The 15,825-nt window shown below is 50.1% G+C and overlaps 1 pseudogene; it reads right to left on the reverse strand.

The window, feature by feature from the left end:
* The window catches only part of LOC117886762, a 55,096-nt pseudogene extending 43,082 nt beyond the window's left edge, over positions 1-12,014 (reverse strand).
* Positions 12,015-15,825: the final 3,811 nt, after the last annotated feature.

Here is a 15,825-nt window from a genome sequence, read left to right on the forward strand (position 1 = left end):
GCCCCGAGCTGAGCCGCGCCGCCGGGGGGGCCCCGAGCCGAGCCGCGCCGCAGGGGACCCGAGCCGCACCGCGGGGGGGCACGGGGGGGCCCGAGCCGCGGGGACCGGGCCGGAGCCGGGCCACGGGGGCCGTGCTGGGGCCTGCGGGAACGGGCCGCGCCTCCCCGGAGCCCTTCTCCCGCCCCCACCCCAGCTTACCTCGTGCTGCCGGCCGGCCCGCCCCTGCTGCTTAGTCTCAGACTTCCCGCGAATCTCTGATTCGCGGGAAGCAGGGGAGGGGGCGGGGCGTGCAGGGCAGGGGAGGAGGGGGAAGTGAGCTGGGGGCGGGGTGAACAGCTGCAGCGCAGGGCCCTCTTGGCGCGGGGCCCAATTCAGCCGAATCGGCTGAATCGGCCTAAAGCCGGCCCTGATCCTTGAGTGCTCCTTTAGCACCTCGATTGTTCAGTGGTCCCACTGGTTGTTTAGCAGGCTTCCTGCTTCTGATGTACTTAAAAAAATTGCTATGGTTTTTTGAGTCTTTAGGGGTTTGAGCATTGGCCTGCTAAATCCAGGGTTGTGAATTCAATCCTTAAGGGGGCCATTTAGGGATCTGGGGCAAAAATCTGTCTGGGGATGGGTCCTGCTTTAAGCAGGGGGTTAGATTAGATGATCTCCTGAGGTCCCTTCCAACTCTGATATTCTATGATTTGGCTTACTGTTCCTCAAATTCTTTTTTGGCTTTCATTACACTTCATTTGCCAGTGTTTATGCTCCTTTCTATTTTCCTCACTGGGATTTAACTTCCACTTTTTAAAGGATGTCTTTTTGTCTCTCACTGCTTCTTTTACTTTGTTGTCTAGCCATGGTGGCTCTTTTTTGGTTCTCTTACTGTGTTTTTTAATTTGGGGTATACATTTAAGTTGAGCCTCTATTATGGTGTTTTAAAAAAGTTTCCATGCAACTTGCAGAGATTTCACTTTTGGCACTGTACCCTTTAATTTCTGTTTAACTAACCTCCTTCTCCCTTCTCCTTCTTCCTTTGGAAGAGTTGGGTGCAGGATGGGGGGTGAAGAGCCCTTAGAACTGGCCCCCAGTGGTGAAGGGACCTTGCTGCAGCCCCTAGGCCTGGGAGAGAGGGGGTGAAGACCCCAGAAAAGCAGAGATGAGGTGGTGAGCTGAACTGGAGCTCTGGGGTGGTAGAACTGTTGGGGAGACTGGGGACAGAATGAATTGGCTGGGCAGGGGACAGAGATGTGGATCTGAATCATGGGCCAAAATCTCCTTACCAACAAATTTGGGAGAATGGACAACACTAACTGTCACAGATAAACACACGCATACGCACAGGCGCGGGGCGCAGGGGGAAGTCAACAATCAAAAGACAGACCAAAACCCCACAATATAATCCTTTAAAAAAAAAAGAAAATCTCATGATTTGTTGGGCCAAGCTCATAAACTGGGGGGCATTTAACTCGTGACTGTTGATCCCTTGAGATTGGCAAGACTGGATTTGGGGGTCTGTCTGTACAGTATGTGAACTCTGTGTACGATTATGAAGTCTCTGTATCTATCTCCACTGGATTGCAGACTCCATTTAGACGTGGGATTCTTTACCTTCTTTGTTGTCCTGTTATCTCCATGTTGGACTGAAATTCCAAAAGCGGGGAACAGAGGGATACCAAAAGAGGGTTGTTGACATAAAGTGCCTGACCACTGAAATGTAGTTGCTCTACACAAAAGACTGGCTCCCAACCTGAGGAACTGATTTAGTGGGAGAAGTCCCCTCCTAATGAAGGCACCTGGCAAGACTCTGTGGTCACCTGACAGAGGAGACTGGAAGGTTATAACAAGGTAGAAGCTGCTCTATTTGCTCTCTCTCTGACCATTTTTCACCAGCTGATGATGGAAGCTACTGCAGTTGAGGTGGGAGGTGCTTGGGACCCTGTCTACCTGAATATAGACGGTCCCCCAAGGACTGCCCTGGGAAAGGGGGGCTAGAGTGAGGGAAAATGCATGTAGGGTTTATTATTTGTGTATGTCTCATGTGATTAAGTAAAGAGCAACAGCATCCTAGAACCCTGTGCGAGTTCTATGCTATACCTACCATGTGTCTCCTGGGCGAGATAAACTGTAACCCAGGAGATTCACACCCTTGGAGGGATTCTGGGAGATGGTGTGGTTAATCTACAGGATATCTGGGGAGATCAGTACTGCTCCTGGGTGCCCAAGGCAGATGAGCTGAGGGGCTCCATTTCCATAGAAGCCATTCTATATGCATCCGAAGAAGTGGGCTGTAGTCCACGAAAGCTTATGCTCTAATAAATTTGTTAGTCTCTAGGGTGCCACAAGTACTCCTGTTCTTCTTTTTATTTCCATGAAGGGGTAGCAGACAGAGTGGGAGGCCAGGAGCAGTGCCAGAAAGGTTAAGGGAGGAACCAGAGCTGCACCTGCTGAGACCCAGAGAAGCTTAAACCACCTGGGGATCGAGAAGCTGGGTTCCCTCACAGCAATCTGGTGAGTGGGACTCCAGCCAGCTCTGTGACACAGGTGCTGTGCTGAAGCCTGTAATCTGGGGTCTTTACAAGCTTTATTGGATTCAGGAAAACCTTCCTGAAGTGGGGAACAGGTAACTAAAGGTCATTGTGCCCTTGTGGGCAAGTGGACCTTCAGCTACGAAGCACTCAGACACATTGATAAGGCAAATAAAGCAAAACTGTTTCAGGGATTAACCCTGAACACAGCCCCAACGTTCCGCTCCTGGCCTGAAACAACCCCAAAGCCCAAACTTCTTGTCTGCATGTTTTTACACTGACAACAGATGTTTTATAAAGGAATTTGGGATCTGAGCCATTTCTGATGGGCTGCTCTCCATGCTGACCTGCAATGGTTCAATAGTTCAAAATAGTCATTTTGCTGGAATGAGTGTTGCACATTATTTCCAAATGAAGACAGGAGCATGGAAACTGGAGACAGACCTTGAATTTCAAAGGAAATAATAGGAACCAGAAGTAGAAAAGATCAGATTTCCAAGAGATTGTTTATAGTGGGAGATTATGCAAAATGAATACCCAGTGGCACCAGCACAAGGTTTGGATGTTTTGCAGCAAGATTCTTAATTTCCTGGAAATAGAAACATTTAAAAAAACTGTTAGAAATATAAGGCTAAAGGCTGGGTTGCTGAGGAGCTTATGCAGCATTTGCAGCCATAATGATCAAACTGGTATAAATATGATAAAAATTTTTGAACTAATTCTGGAAGTAACACTGAAAAGCGCTGAGGAGGCCTGATGCAGTAACAAGGCAATGAGCACTGTGTATTCCCAGCCTTTATCTACTTCTCTGGCCCCATCACCATCATGTCTAAGTGTGACGAACTGGGACTGTTCTTACTGTGGTGTGTGAATGCTGACAGGGGAGTGTGGCTAGGATAGTCTGCATTGGGGGATGGGAGTCTGCCCGAAGGCGAATACCTGAGCGTGTAACATGAGAACCCAGGCAGGGAGTGGAGGCCAGGTGACACCTTGGCCCAGGGAAACTGAAAAAGGCTGTGGGAGGGGTCGCTGAAGGCAGAGTGTTGGAAGCGGGCTGGAGAGATGGCTGGGAGGCAGAGATGGCTCTGACCCCCCCCAAAGGGGAGGGGGCTGGGATGCCCTGGGACCCCAAGCAGGACCTAACTGAGGGGGGCCCTGTTGTCTGTGCCTGCAAGACCTGTCTTGGACTGTATTCCTGTCATCCAAATAAACCTTCTGCTTTAATGGCTGGCTGAGAGTCATGGTGAATCGCAGGAAGCCGGGGGTGCAGGGCCCTGAGTTCCCCAATACTCCGTGACACTAAGCACTTCACAATCTGTCATATTTATCCTCACAACGCACCTGTGAGGTTTGGAAGTTGTCAAGGCTGATTCCCCACTCTGGCGCTTCGAGTGCAGAAAGTGGGGGCCCGCAAAGAGTTTAAAAATTAATACTGGCCACTCCAGGCTTGTATTAAACTCCCAAGGTTACAGTTTTTCTCTGACCTTGGCTTGGTAAATGCTGCCACCACCCAAATGCAAAAACCCCTTTGAGAACCCAGGAAGGCACACTTGAGAATTCCTTCTTGTGGGAAGAAGAACAGGAGTACTTGTGGCACCTTAGAGACTAACAAATTTATTAGAGCATAAGCTTTCGTGGACTACAGCCCACTTCTTCGGATGCACTTCTTCTTGTGGGGTACCCTCAAGCCCTTTCACCCCCCCTCCTTGGAAGAGCTAAGCAAGAAAACAAAGGAAATCAGCTGTTGCCTCCAGCTAATTAAACAACATGTGCACAAACCTAATTGGAGACAAAAATCCAATCCTGTTCTTAAAAAAGGTAACTTTTATTAGAAACAAAAGAAAGAAAATACATCTGGAACTTAGGCTTTTTGCTAGATTTAAAAAACAATTACAAGGATTAAGCATCAAGATAGCTCTCTTGAGGTCCATCTTAAAGATTACTAAGCATAACAAAAGCACCTGGGGTTAGCACAGAGGAATTCACAAGACATAAAGAAATAAAAAGAGATAAGCCTAATCGCGTCTTCCTAAACATTCCCGGATCTACTTACATATGAAAGTTTCAAAGGAGTAGTTTCTAGGTATGATCTGATGATTTTTCATACCTGGTCCAAAGCTTTTTACAGCATCGCTGCTCTGTTCCCCCTCTCCGGAGAACCCAACTCCGACAGACAAAGGGGACGTTTTTTCCCATTTTTAAAAAGTTCTAGCCTTCCCATTGGCTTTTTTGGTCCGGTGTCCACTTCCTTCCTTTTACTCAGCAGGGAGACTTTTTAACCCTTTACAGGTAAAGCAAGTAGAGAACAACTACTAAGAGAGGGCTTATAGCTAACTGGCTGGCTGGGTGTCCATAAAAGGGAGCTACCCTCCCACCCCTTTCATTTATCACAGGAGTGCTAGTACCTCCATTACACAGAGGGGGAACTGAGGCGCAGAGAGACTGAGGGTATGTCTATACTGGAGCTGGAGGTGCACTTTGCAGCTTGAGTAGACCAAGCCACGCTAGCTCTGATTGAGCTACTGCACGAAAAGTAGCCATGTAGCCATGGGACAGGCTAGCTACGCTCCTGTGCAGTCCTGTCTGAAACCCTAGGCATGTATCGGGTCAGCTAGCCTCTCCTGCTATTGGCTCCATGGTGGCTATACTTCTATTTTTAGCATGCTTACTTGATCAGAGCTGGCGTGGGTCTGTCTACCCATGCTGGAAATTACCCCGCTACCTCCAGCATAGGCATAGCCTGAGTGACTGACCTAAGGTCACAAAGGAAGTCTGGCAGAGCAGGGACTTCCAGACCCCTGCTTCCCCTCCACACTGCTTGCGTGCACTGTATATTATAAGACTACTGTGATGTATCCCGAGTGACACTGAGCTAAAACACTGCTGTGCTTGCTCAGAGCCAAGCTATGGCTTCAAGGCATAGGCCTGCATTGAGGATGGGTCAGAACTGCCTTCCCCCTGGCAGCTCTGGGAAACATTCTGCCTCACCCAGAGTGAGCTGCCCTCTGCAGCTGGCCAGCTCTGCTATCTGATGCAGGAAAGCGGTACAGGCCCATGGTCCTGCCTTCTCCCTGCCTCTGAGCCACATGCCCCACACAGAAGTGTGAGGAGTGCCGATGAATCCAACTCCTGTGCCAGAAGCATGAGTCGGGGGTAGGGGGAGCAGGGGCTGGCCATCCTGTCACCCCCAGTGCTTTCCCATAGGAGTCTGGGTGAGGATTAGGCCCATTATTGGAACAAACATTCAGGGATGCAGCATGTGATGTGAGTCCCTTGATGAGTGAGCTGGCTCAGGCCCCCAGCGTTCCATTCTCTCCCCTGACCAGGTGCGAAGCCATTATCAGCCCCATGGCAACTACATGTTAGGGAATGTGCAGAACAAGAATGTTTCTGTTACTTTCATTAACTTTGGAGACCTGATCTTGCAATCTTTATTCTTGCAAAGCTGCCCTTGCGATCAATGGGTAATTCATCTGAAGCAGGGGCGTAGCCACGTGTGGGCCTGGGTACGCTGCCGTCCACCCACTTAGAATCATAGAATCATAGAATATCAGGGTTGGAAGGGACCTCAGGAGGTCATCTAGTCCAACCCCCTGCTCAAAGCAGGACCAATTCCCAACTAAATCATCCCAGCCAGGGCTTTATCAAGCCGGGCCTTAAAAACCTCCAAGGAAGGAGATTCCACCACCTCCCTAGGTAACGCATTCCAGTGCTTCACCACCCTCCTAGTCAAATAGTGTTTCCTAATATCCAACCTACACCTCCCCCACTGCAACTTGAGACCATTGCTCCCTGTTCTGTCATCTGCCACCACTGAGAACAGCTGAGCTCCATCCTCTTTGGAACCCCCCTTCAGGTAGTTGAAAGCAGCTATCAAATCCCCCCTCATTCTTCTCTTCTGGAGACTAAACAATCCCAGTTCCCTCAGCCTGTCCTCATAAGTCATGTGCTCCAGCCCCCTAATCATTTTTGTTGCCATTGGCTGGACTCTTTCCAATTTTTCCACATTCTTCTTGTAGTGTGGGGCCCAAAACTGGACACAGTACTCCAGATGAGGCCTCACCAATGTCGAATAAAGGGGAACGATCACGTTCCTCGATCTGCTGGCAATGCCCCTACATATACAGCCCAAAATGCCGTTAGCCTTCTTGGCAACAAGAGCACACTGTTGACTCATATCCAGCTTCTCATCCACTGTGACCCCTACGTCCTTTTCTGCAGAACTGTTACCTAGCCATTCGGTCCCTAGTCTGTAGCAGTGCATAGGATTCTTCCGTCCTAAGTGCAGGACTCTGCACTTGTCCTTGTTGAACCTCATCAGGTTTTTTTTTGGCCCAATCCTCTAATTTGTCTAGGTCCCTCTGTATCCGATCCCTACCCTCCAGTGTATCTACCATGCCTCCCAGTTTAGTGTCATCTGCAAACTTGCTGAGAGTGCAGTCCACGCCATCCTCCAGATCATTAATAAAGATATTAAACAAAACCTGTCCCAGGACCGACCCTTGGAGCACTCCGCTTGAAACCGGCTGCCAACTAGACATGGAGCCATTGATCACTACCCGTTGAGCCCGACGATCTAGCCAGCTTTCTATCCACCTTACAGTCCATTCATCCAGCTCATACTTCTTTAACTTGGTGGCAAGAATACTGTGGGAGATGGTATCAAAAGCTTTGCTAAAGTCAAGGAATAACACATCCACTGCTTTCCCCTCATCCACAGAGCCAGTTATCTCATCATAGAAGGCAATTAGGTTAGTCAGGCACGACTTCCCCTTGGTGAATCCATGCTGACTGTTTCTGATCACTTTCCTCTCCTCTAAGTGTTTCATAATTGATTCCTTGAGGACCTGCTCCATGATTTTTCCAGGGACTGAGGTGAGGCTGACTGGCCTGTAGTTCCCCGGATCCTTCTTCTTCCCCTTTTTAAAGAAAGGCACTACATTAGCCTTTTTCCAGTCATCCGGGACCTCCCCCAATCGCCATGAGTTTTCAAAGATGATGGCCAATGGCTCTGCAATCACATCCGCCAACTCCTTTAGCACCCTCAGATGCAGCACATCCGGCCCCATGGATTTGTGCTCATCCAGTTTTTTTAAATAGTCCCGAACCACTTCTTTCTCCACGGAGGGCTGGTCACCTCCTCCTCATACTGTGCTGCCCAGTCCAGCAGTCTGGGAGCTGACCTTGTTCGTGAAGACAGAGGCAAAAAAAGCATTGAGTACATTAGCTTTTTCCACATCCTCTGTCACTAGGTTGCCTCCCTCATTCAGTAAGGGGCCCACACTTTCCTTGACTTTCTTCTTCTTGCTAACATACCTGAAGAAACCCTTCTTGTTACTCTTAACATCTCTTGCTAGCTGCAACTCCAAGTGCGATTTGGCCTTCCTGATTACACTCTTGCATGCCTGAGCGATATTTTTATACTCCTCCCTGGTCATTTGTCCAATCTTCCACTTCTTGTAAGCTTCTTTTTTGCATTTAAAGTCAGCAAGGATTTCACTGTTAAGCCAAGCTGGTCACCTGCCATATGTACTATTCTTTCTACACGTCAGGATGGTTTGTTCCTGCAACCGCAATAAGGATTATTTAAAATACAGGCAGCTCTCCTGGACCCCTTTGCCCTTCATGTTATTCTCCCAGGGGATCCTGCCCATCAGTTCCCTGAGGGAGTCAAAGTCTGCTTTTCTGAAGTCCAGGGTCCGTATTCTGCTGCTCTCCTTTCTTCCTTGTATCAGGATCCTGAACTCAACCATCTCAAGGTCACTGCCTCCCAGGTTCCTATCCACTTTTGCTTCCCCTACTAATTCTTCCCTGTTTGTGAGCAGTAGGTCAAGAAAAGCTCTGCCCCTAGTTGGTTCCTCCAGCACTTGCACCAGGAAATTGTCCCCTACACTTTCCAAAAACTTCCTGGATTGTCTGTGCACCGCTGTATTGCTCTCCCAGCAGATATCAGGATGATTAAAGTCTCCCATGAGAACCAGGGCCTGCGATCTAGCAACTTCTGTTAGGCCTGGTCCACACTAACCCCCCACTTCGGACTAAGGTACGCAAATTCAGCTACGTTAATAATGTAGCTGAATTCGAAGTACCTTAGTCCAAACTTACTGCGGGTCCAGATGCGGCAGGGAGGCTCCCCCGTCGATGCCACGTACTCCTCTCGCTGAGCTGGAGTACCGGCATCGACGGCAAGCACTTCTGGGATCGATCCCAGAAGATCGATCGCTTACATCCGGACCAGGAAGTAAGTATAGACATACCCTTAGTTGTTGGAAGAAAGCCTCGTCCACCTCATCCCCTTGGTCTGGTGGTCTATAGCAGACTCCGACCACGACATCCCCCTTGTTGCTCACACTTCTCAACTTTATCCAGAGACTCTCAGGTTTTTCTGCAGTTTCATACCTGAGCTCTGAGCAGTCATACTCCTCTCCTACATACAACGCAACTCCCCCACCTTTTCTGTCCTTCCTGAACAGTTTATATCCATCCATGACAGTACTCCAGTTATGTGAGTTATCCCACTAAGTCTCTGTTATTCCAATCACATCCAGGCCCACCCAAATCTTGGGGCCGGAGCCCCCTGAATCCACAGGCTGGGAAGGGATGAGTCATCCCCGGTGGGGTGGGTGTCTCGAGGGGGTGAGTCTGGGCAGGGCTAGCGCTGGGGTTGGAGGCCCGGTAGCGCGTGGTGCCGGCAAGAGAAGGACATGGATGGATGGGCGGACGGACACTGAGCCAGGATCAGGAGGGGCGGGCGGAGTGCGATCCCTGGTGGGCCCCCCCCAGCCCTATGGGCACGCCCTGCAGCTTGTGTGCCCTGGGCAGCCTCATCTTCTGGTGCCTGCTGAGTGGTAAGGGCCAGCTGGAGGGGGAGGGATCCGGCACCTGTGGATGTGAACCAATCAGCTGTGGATGCAGGGGAATGGACCATCAGGAAGCAAACCAATCAGAGCTCTTTCTGAGCTGCAGCTTGTCTGCTCTGCAAAACCCCACACATTTGCTGTTATTTGAAAACCCTGCTAGGACAGAGAAAGCAGGCTTAAAAAAGAGGCTCAGTGCAGGGAAACTCAAACATATGGTAACTCTAACTGCACTAGTGCAAATCCCTAGTGTAGACAGGTAAAGCCATTATGTGCTCCAGTACACCTGGAAACTGGGGTACACTGCACTGGTGCAATACAGTGGAGGCTGGAAGCAGTACAAACAAGGCTTCATTCAATCTGTTGGGATCATTTCTCCCTAGTTTCTCACCTGTGCTCGTGCACCCTCTGGGTCCTGGCAGGCCGCAAAGATCCATTCCAGTGGGTTTGGCTTCCCCAGGAAATGTTTAACCAGTCCCAGGCCAATTCCCCAAGTGGACCCAGTCACCAGCACGCTGTGAGCTGTCAGTCCTGCTATCTTCACCCAGCTGCTGGCTCCAGCCCTCCACTGACTTGCTAGCTCTCTTTATAAATGTTAGCTAAGTGCTGAGTCACCCTGAGTGAGCAGACCTGCCTTCTCTGCACCTGCCCCCGGTGGACCATTGTGTATCATACAACAGAAGTCATTCGCATAGGTCTACACTACGAGTTTAGGTCGAATTTAGCAGCGTTACATCGATTTAATCCTGCACCCGTCCACACGATGAAGCCGGTTTTTTCGACTTAAAGGGCTCTAAAAATCTATTTCTGTACTCCTCCCCCGACGCAGGGATTAGCGCTGAAATCGACATCGCCAGGTCGAATTTGGGGTAGTGTGGTCACAATTCGACGGTACTGGCCTCAGGGAGCTATCCCAGAGTGCTCCATTGTGACCGCTCTGGACAGCGCTCTCAACTCTGGCCAGGTAGACAGGAAAAGGCCTGCGAATTTTTAATCTCATTTCCTGTTTGGCCAGCGTAGCAATCTGCAGGTGAGTGCAGATCTCAACAGCAAAGGTGACCATGGAGTCCCAGAATCGCAAAAGAGCTCCAGCGTGGACCGAACGGGAGGTACGGGATCTGATTGCTGTATGGGGAGACGAATACGTGCTATCAGAACTCCGTTCAAAAAGACAAAATTCCCAAACATTTGAAAAAATCTCCAAGGGCATGAAGGACAGAGGTTATAACAGGGACACGCAGCAGTGCCACGTGAAACTTAAGGAGCTGAGGCAAGCCTACCACAAAACCAGAGAGGCAAACGGCCACTCCGGGTCAGAGCCCCAGACATGCCGATTCTAGGATGAGCTGCATGCCATTCTAGGAGGTGCAGCTACCACTACCCCAACCCTGTGCTTTGACTCTGTCAATGGAGTAGCACGCAACAGGGATGCGGGTTTTGGGGACAAGGAAGATGACGAGGAGGAGGTTGAAGATAGCTCACAGCAAGCAAGCGGAGAAACCATTCTCCCCGACAGCCAGGAACTGTTTCTCACCCTGGACCTGGAGTCAGTACCCCCCCGAACCCACCCAAGGCTGCCTCCCGGACCCGCCAGGCAAAGAAGGAACCTCTGGTGAGTGTACCGTTGTAAATATTATACATGGTTTAAAAGCAAGCGGGTTTCATGATTAATTTGCCCTGGCATTTGCGGCCAGTACAGCTACTGGAAAAGGCTGTTACCGTGTCTGGGGATGGAGCAGAAATCCTCCAGGGACATCTCCATAAAGCTCTCCTGGATGTACTCCCAAAGCGTTTGCAAAAAGTTTCTGGGGAGGGCAGCCTTATTCCCTCCTCCATGGTAGGACACTTTACCATGCCAGGCCAGTAGCACGTAGTCTGGAATCATTACATAACACAGCATATGGTCCCAGTGTTTGCTGGCATTCAAACAACATCCGTTCTTTATCTCTCTGTGTTATCCTCAGGAGAGTGATATAATTCATGGTCACCTGGTTGAAATAGGGTGATTTTATTAAGGGGACATTCAGAGGTACCCGTTCCTGCTGGGCTGTTTGCAAGTGGCTGAACAGAAATGTTCCCCGCTGTTAGCCATGTGGTGGGGGGAGAGGTGAAGCGATCATCCCAGAGAATTGGGTGTGTGTGTGTGGGGGGTTAGTTGGGTTTGTGCTGCATGTTAACCCGAAAACCACAGCCCCTCCTTTTAAATTGCCAATCCATTTTAAATGGCCAACCCAACGGCTGCGTGGTATGGAAAATGAGGGCGCTGCTGTATGAAACCGTTCCCACATTTTATGAAGGTTAAAGAAGCCAAAAGACTGTGTCTTACCATGGTTGCCTGCAAGCCAAATTCTGTTGCCCGGCCCTGCGTGAGGGATCTCTCACACCAAACTGGCATACCTTCAATAAGAGGCAAAATGCGACCTTGTACCAAAAGCACATGTGCTATGTAATGTTAACAGCAAAGTTTACCATGAAAGAGTCTACCCATTGTTCTCTAAAATGTGTCTTTTTAACTACCACGCTCCCTTTTCCCCCCTCCACCAGCTGCAAATGTTTCAACGCTCACACTATCTTCTCCTTCCCACAGGCTAGCGAAGATTAGAAGGCGAAAAAAATGCACTCACGATGAAATGTTCTTTGAGCTCATGCAGTTCTCTCACACTGAAAGAGCCCAGCAGAATTCATGGAGGCAGACAATGTCAGAGTCCAGAAAAGCACAATATGAATGCAAGGACAGGTGGCGGGCTGAAGATAATAAGTGGCGGGCTAAAGATGATAGGTGACGTCAGCATGATGAGAGGAGGCAGGAGGCAATGCTGAGGCTACTGGAAGAACAAACTGATATGCTCTGGCGTATGGTTGAGGTTCAGGAAAGGCAGCATGAGCACAGACCACCGCTACAGCCCCTGTGTAACCAACCGCCTTCCTCCCCAAGTTCCATAGCCTCTTCACCCAAGAACATGCTGAGGGGCCCTCTGGGCAACCAACCACTCCACCCCAGAGGACTGCCCAAGCAACAGAAAGCTGGCATTCAACAAGTTTTACAGTGCAGTGTGGCTTTGTCCTTCCCTCTTCCCCTCCTCCCCCACCCAGTGCTTCCCTTCTTCCCCACCCCTCCTGGGCTACCTTGGCAGTTATCCCCCTATTTGTGTGATGAATTAATAAAGAATGCATGAATGTGAAGCAACAATGACTTTATTGCCTCTGCAAGCGGTGATCGAAGGGGGAGGGGAGGGTGGTTAGCTTACAGGGAAGTAGAGTGAACCAAAGGGGATGGGGGTTTCATCAAGGAGAAACAAACATAACGTTCACACTGTAGTCTGGCCAGTCATGAAGCTGGTTTTCAAAGCATCTCTGATGTGCACCATGCCCTCCTGTATTCTGCTAACCGCCCTGGTGTCCGGCTGCGCATAATCAGCGGCCAGACTATTTGCCTCAACCTCCCACCCCACCATAAATGTCTCCCCCTTACTCTCACAGATACTGTGGAGCGCACAGCAAGCAGTAATAACAATGGGAATACTGTTTCGCTGAGGTCTATCCGAGTCAGTAAACTGTACCAGCGCTCTTTTAAACGTCTAAATGCACATTCTACCACCATTCTGCACTTGCTCAGCCTGTAGTTGAACAGCTCCTGACTACTGTCCAGGCTGCCTGTGTATGACTTCATGAGCCATGGCATTAAGGTGTAGGCTGGGTCCCCAAGGATAACTATAGGCATTTCAACATCCCCAACGGTTATTTTCTGGTCTGGGAAGAAAGTCCCTTGCTGCAGCCGTTCAGACAGACCAGAGTTCCTGAAGACGCAAGCATCATGTACCTTTCCCAGCTGTCCCACGTTGATGTCGGAGAAACGTCCCTTGTAATCCACCAGTGCTTGCAGCACCATTGAAAAGTACCCCTTTTGGTTTATGTACTGGCTGCCTTGGTGCTCCGGTCCCAAGATAAGGATATGGGTTCCATCTATCGCCCCACCACAGTTAGGGAATCCCATTGCTGCAAAGCCATCCACTATGGCCTGCACATTTCCCAGAGTCTCTACCCTTGATAGCAGCAGCTCTTTGATTGCGTTGGCTACTTGGATCACAGTAGATTTGCCCACTCCAAATTGATGCCCAACCGACCGGTAGCTGTCTGGCGTTGCAAGCTTCCACAAGGCTATCACCACTCGCTTGTGAACTGTGAGGGCTGCTCTCATCTTGGTATTCTTACGCTTCAGGGCAGGGGACAGCAAGTCACAAAGTTCCATGAAAGTGCCCTTACACATGCGAAAGTTTCGCAGCCACAGGGAATCGTCCCAGACATGCAACACTATGCAGTCCCACCAGTCTGTGCTTGTTTCCCGGGCCCAGAATCGGCGTTCCACAGCATGAACCTGCCCCATTAACACCATGATGTGCACATTGCCGGGGCCCATACTTTGAGAGAAGTCTTTGTCCATGTCCTCATCACTCTCGTCACCGCGTTGCCGTCGCCTCCTCGCCTGGTTTTGCTTTTGCAGGTTCTGGTTCTGCATATACTGCAGGATAATGTGCGTGGTGTTTACAGTTCTCATAATTGCCACGGTGATCTGAGCGGGCTCCATGCTTGCCGTGCTATGGCATCTGCGCTGAAAAAAAGGAACGAAACGATTGTCAGCCGTTGCTCTGATGGAGGGAGGGGCAACTGATGACATGGCTTACAGGGAATTAAAATCAACAAAGGGGGTGGGTTTGCATCAAGGAGAAACACACACAACTGTCACACAGAATAGCCCCCTCAAGGATTGAGCTCAAAACGCTGGGTTTAACAGGTCAATGCTCAAACCACTGAGCTAGCCCTCCCCCCACTATTCATGGAGGGAGGGAGGGAGAGGGGGAGCAAATAAATACAAATGTATACAAAATAAATCTGGTCTCTTTCTTGTTTTGATCCACTCCATCTCTCTTATACATCTTAGGCTGGCAGCAGACGGTGCAGTACGACTGCTAGCCATCGTCGTCTCCTGGCTGCTCGCCAGAAGATGGTGCAGTACGACTGCAGGCAGGACTGAATCTCCAGGAGACGAAACTTAAAAAGAGAATCACCTGGAGTCACTCCCATTTATGTCCAGGCGCCCCTGACCGACCTTACTGAGGTCAGCTAAAAGACACCCAGGAGATGACGCCGATGGCTACCAGTTGTAATGCACCGTCTGCTGCCAAAAGGCAATGAGCTGCTACTGTGTAGCAATGCAGTACCATGTCTGCCAGCACCCAGGAGACATACGGTGACGGTGAGCTAAGCGGGCTCCATGCTTGCAGTGGTATGGCGTCTGCATGAGTAACCCAGGAAAAAAGGCTCGAAACGATTGTCTGCCGTTGCTTTCACGGATGGGGTGCCTGACGACATGTACCCAGAACCACCTGCGACAATGTTTTTGACCCATCAGGCATTGGGATGTCAACCCAGAATTCCAATGGGCGGCAGAGACTGCGGGAACTGTGGGATAGCTACCACAGTGCAACGCTCCGGAAGTCGACGCTAGCCTTGGTACTGTGGATGCACTCCACCACGTTAATGGTCTTAATGGTCTTAAGTGGGGACACACACAATCAATGTATAAAATCAATTTCTAAAAAATCGACTTCTATAAATTCGACCTAATTTCGTAGTGTAGACATACCCTAAGTCAGATCCTAGTGAAGGGCTAGTGGAGATTTCAGAAGGAAACTAGCAGGGAGAGGTAGACAGGGGGTACCATTTTCAGATGAACATCAAAGGTCTGTTCTGGTATATTTGTGGTGCAGAGACACACTCTGGCCTTGTTCTGTCTGTGAAAACAAGCTGCCAGCCGTCCTGATTTAATGAAAGGGGTATCTTGGCCAATCTGGTGGAAAATGCTGAGAAAAGGAGTTCGGGCAAGCTAGCTTGTCAGAGATGGGACTGTCCTGTGAGTTAAGTTTAGGCTCTAGAATGTGTTTGATGATTTTGTTTTATATGTAACCCTTTGCTTCCAGCTGTGGCAGGAGCTGGGTGGGGCATTGAGAGCAGAAGCCCAGCTGAGGAGGGGCTGTCCCTCTGGTTGCTTGAGAGGGAAGGAAAGGCCTCGAGAGAGACAGATGTACAGTCAGGCCAGGGAGGGGCTGTGGGAAAGGGCCTGAAGGAAGGCCAAGGTGGGAAGAAGTCCAGGGAGTCTGAGGGAGCAGAGCTTAGCTGCTGGGCACAGGATCCCTGGTCTGGAACCCAGAGAAGAGCGGAAGGTCCTGGGCTCCCCTAACAGATATAGGAAAGGTGGGGTGGGAACATTCTGACACACGGGGAGAGGGGCTACTGAGTTTGGGTCTGGGTCCCCAGGCAAAAAGCCCTGGGAAGTGTCTCTCCCCACAAGAGAAGAATGACCCTGCAGAGCCTGGGGCTATCAGCCTGCTGCTCCCCCCTCCAGGAGCCCACTGAAGAGCTTAGCAGGGATAGTGGGGAGAGGTGACACCATTTCCATC

Source organism: Trachemys scripta, chromosome 13 (genome assembly GCF_013100865.1).
Source record: "Trachemys scripta elegans isolate TJP31775 chromosome 13, CAS_Tse_1.0, whole genome shotgun sequence".
Lineage (NCBI taxonomy): Eukaryota > Metazoa > Chordata > Testudines > Emydidae > Trachemys > Trachemys scripta.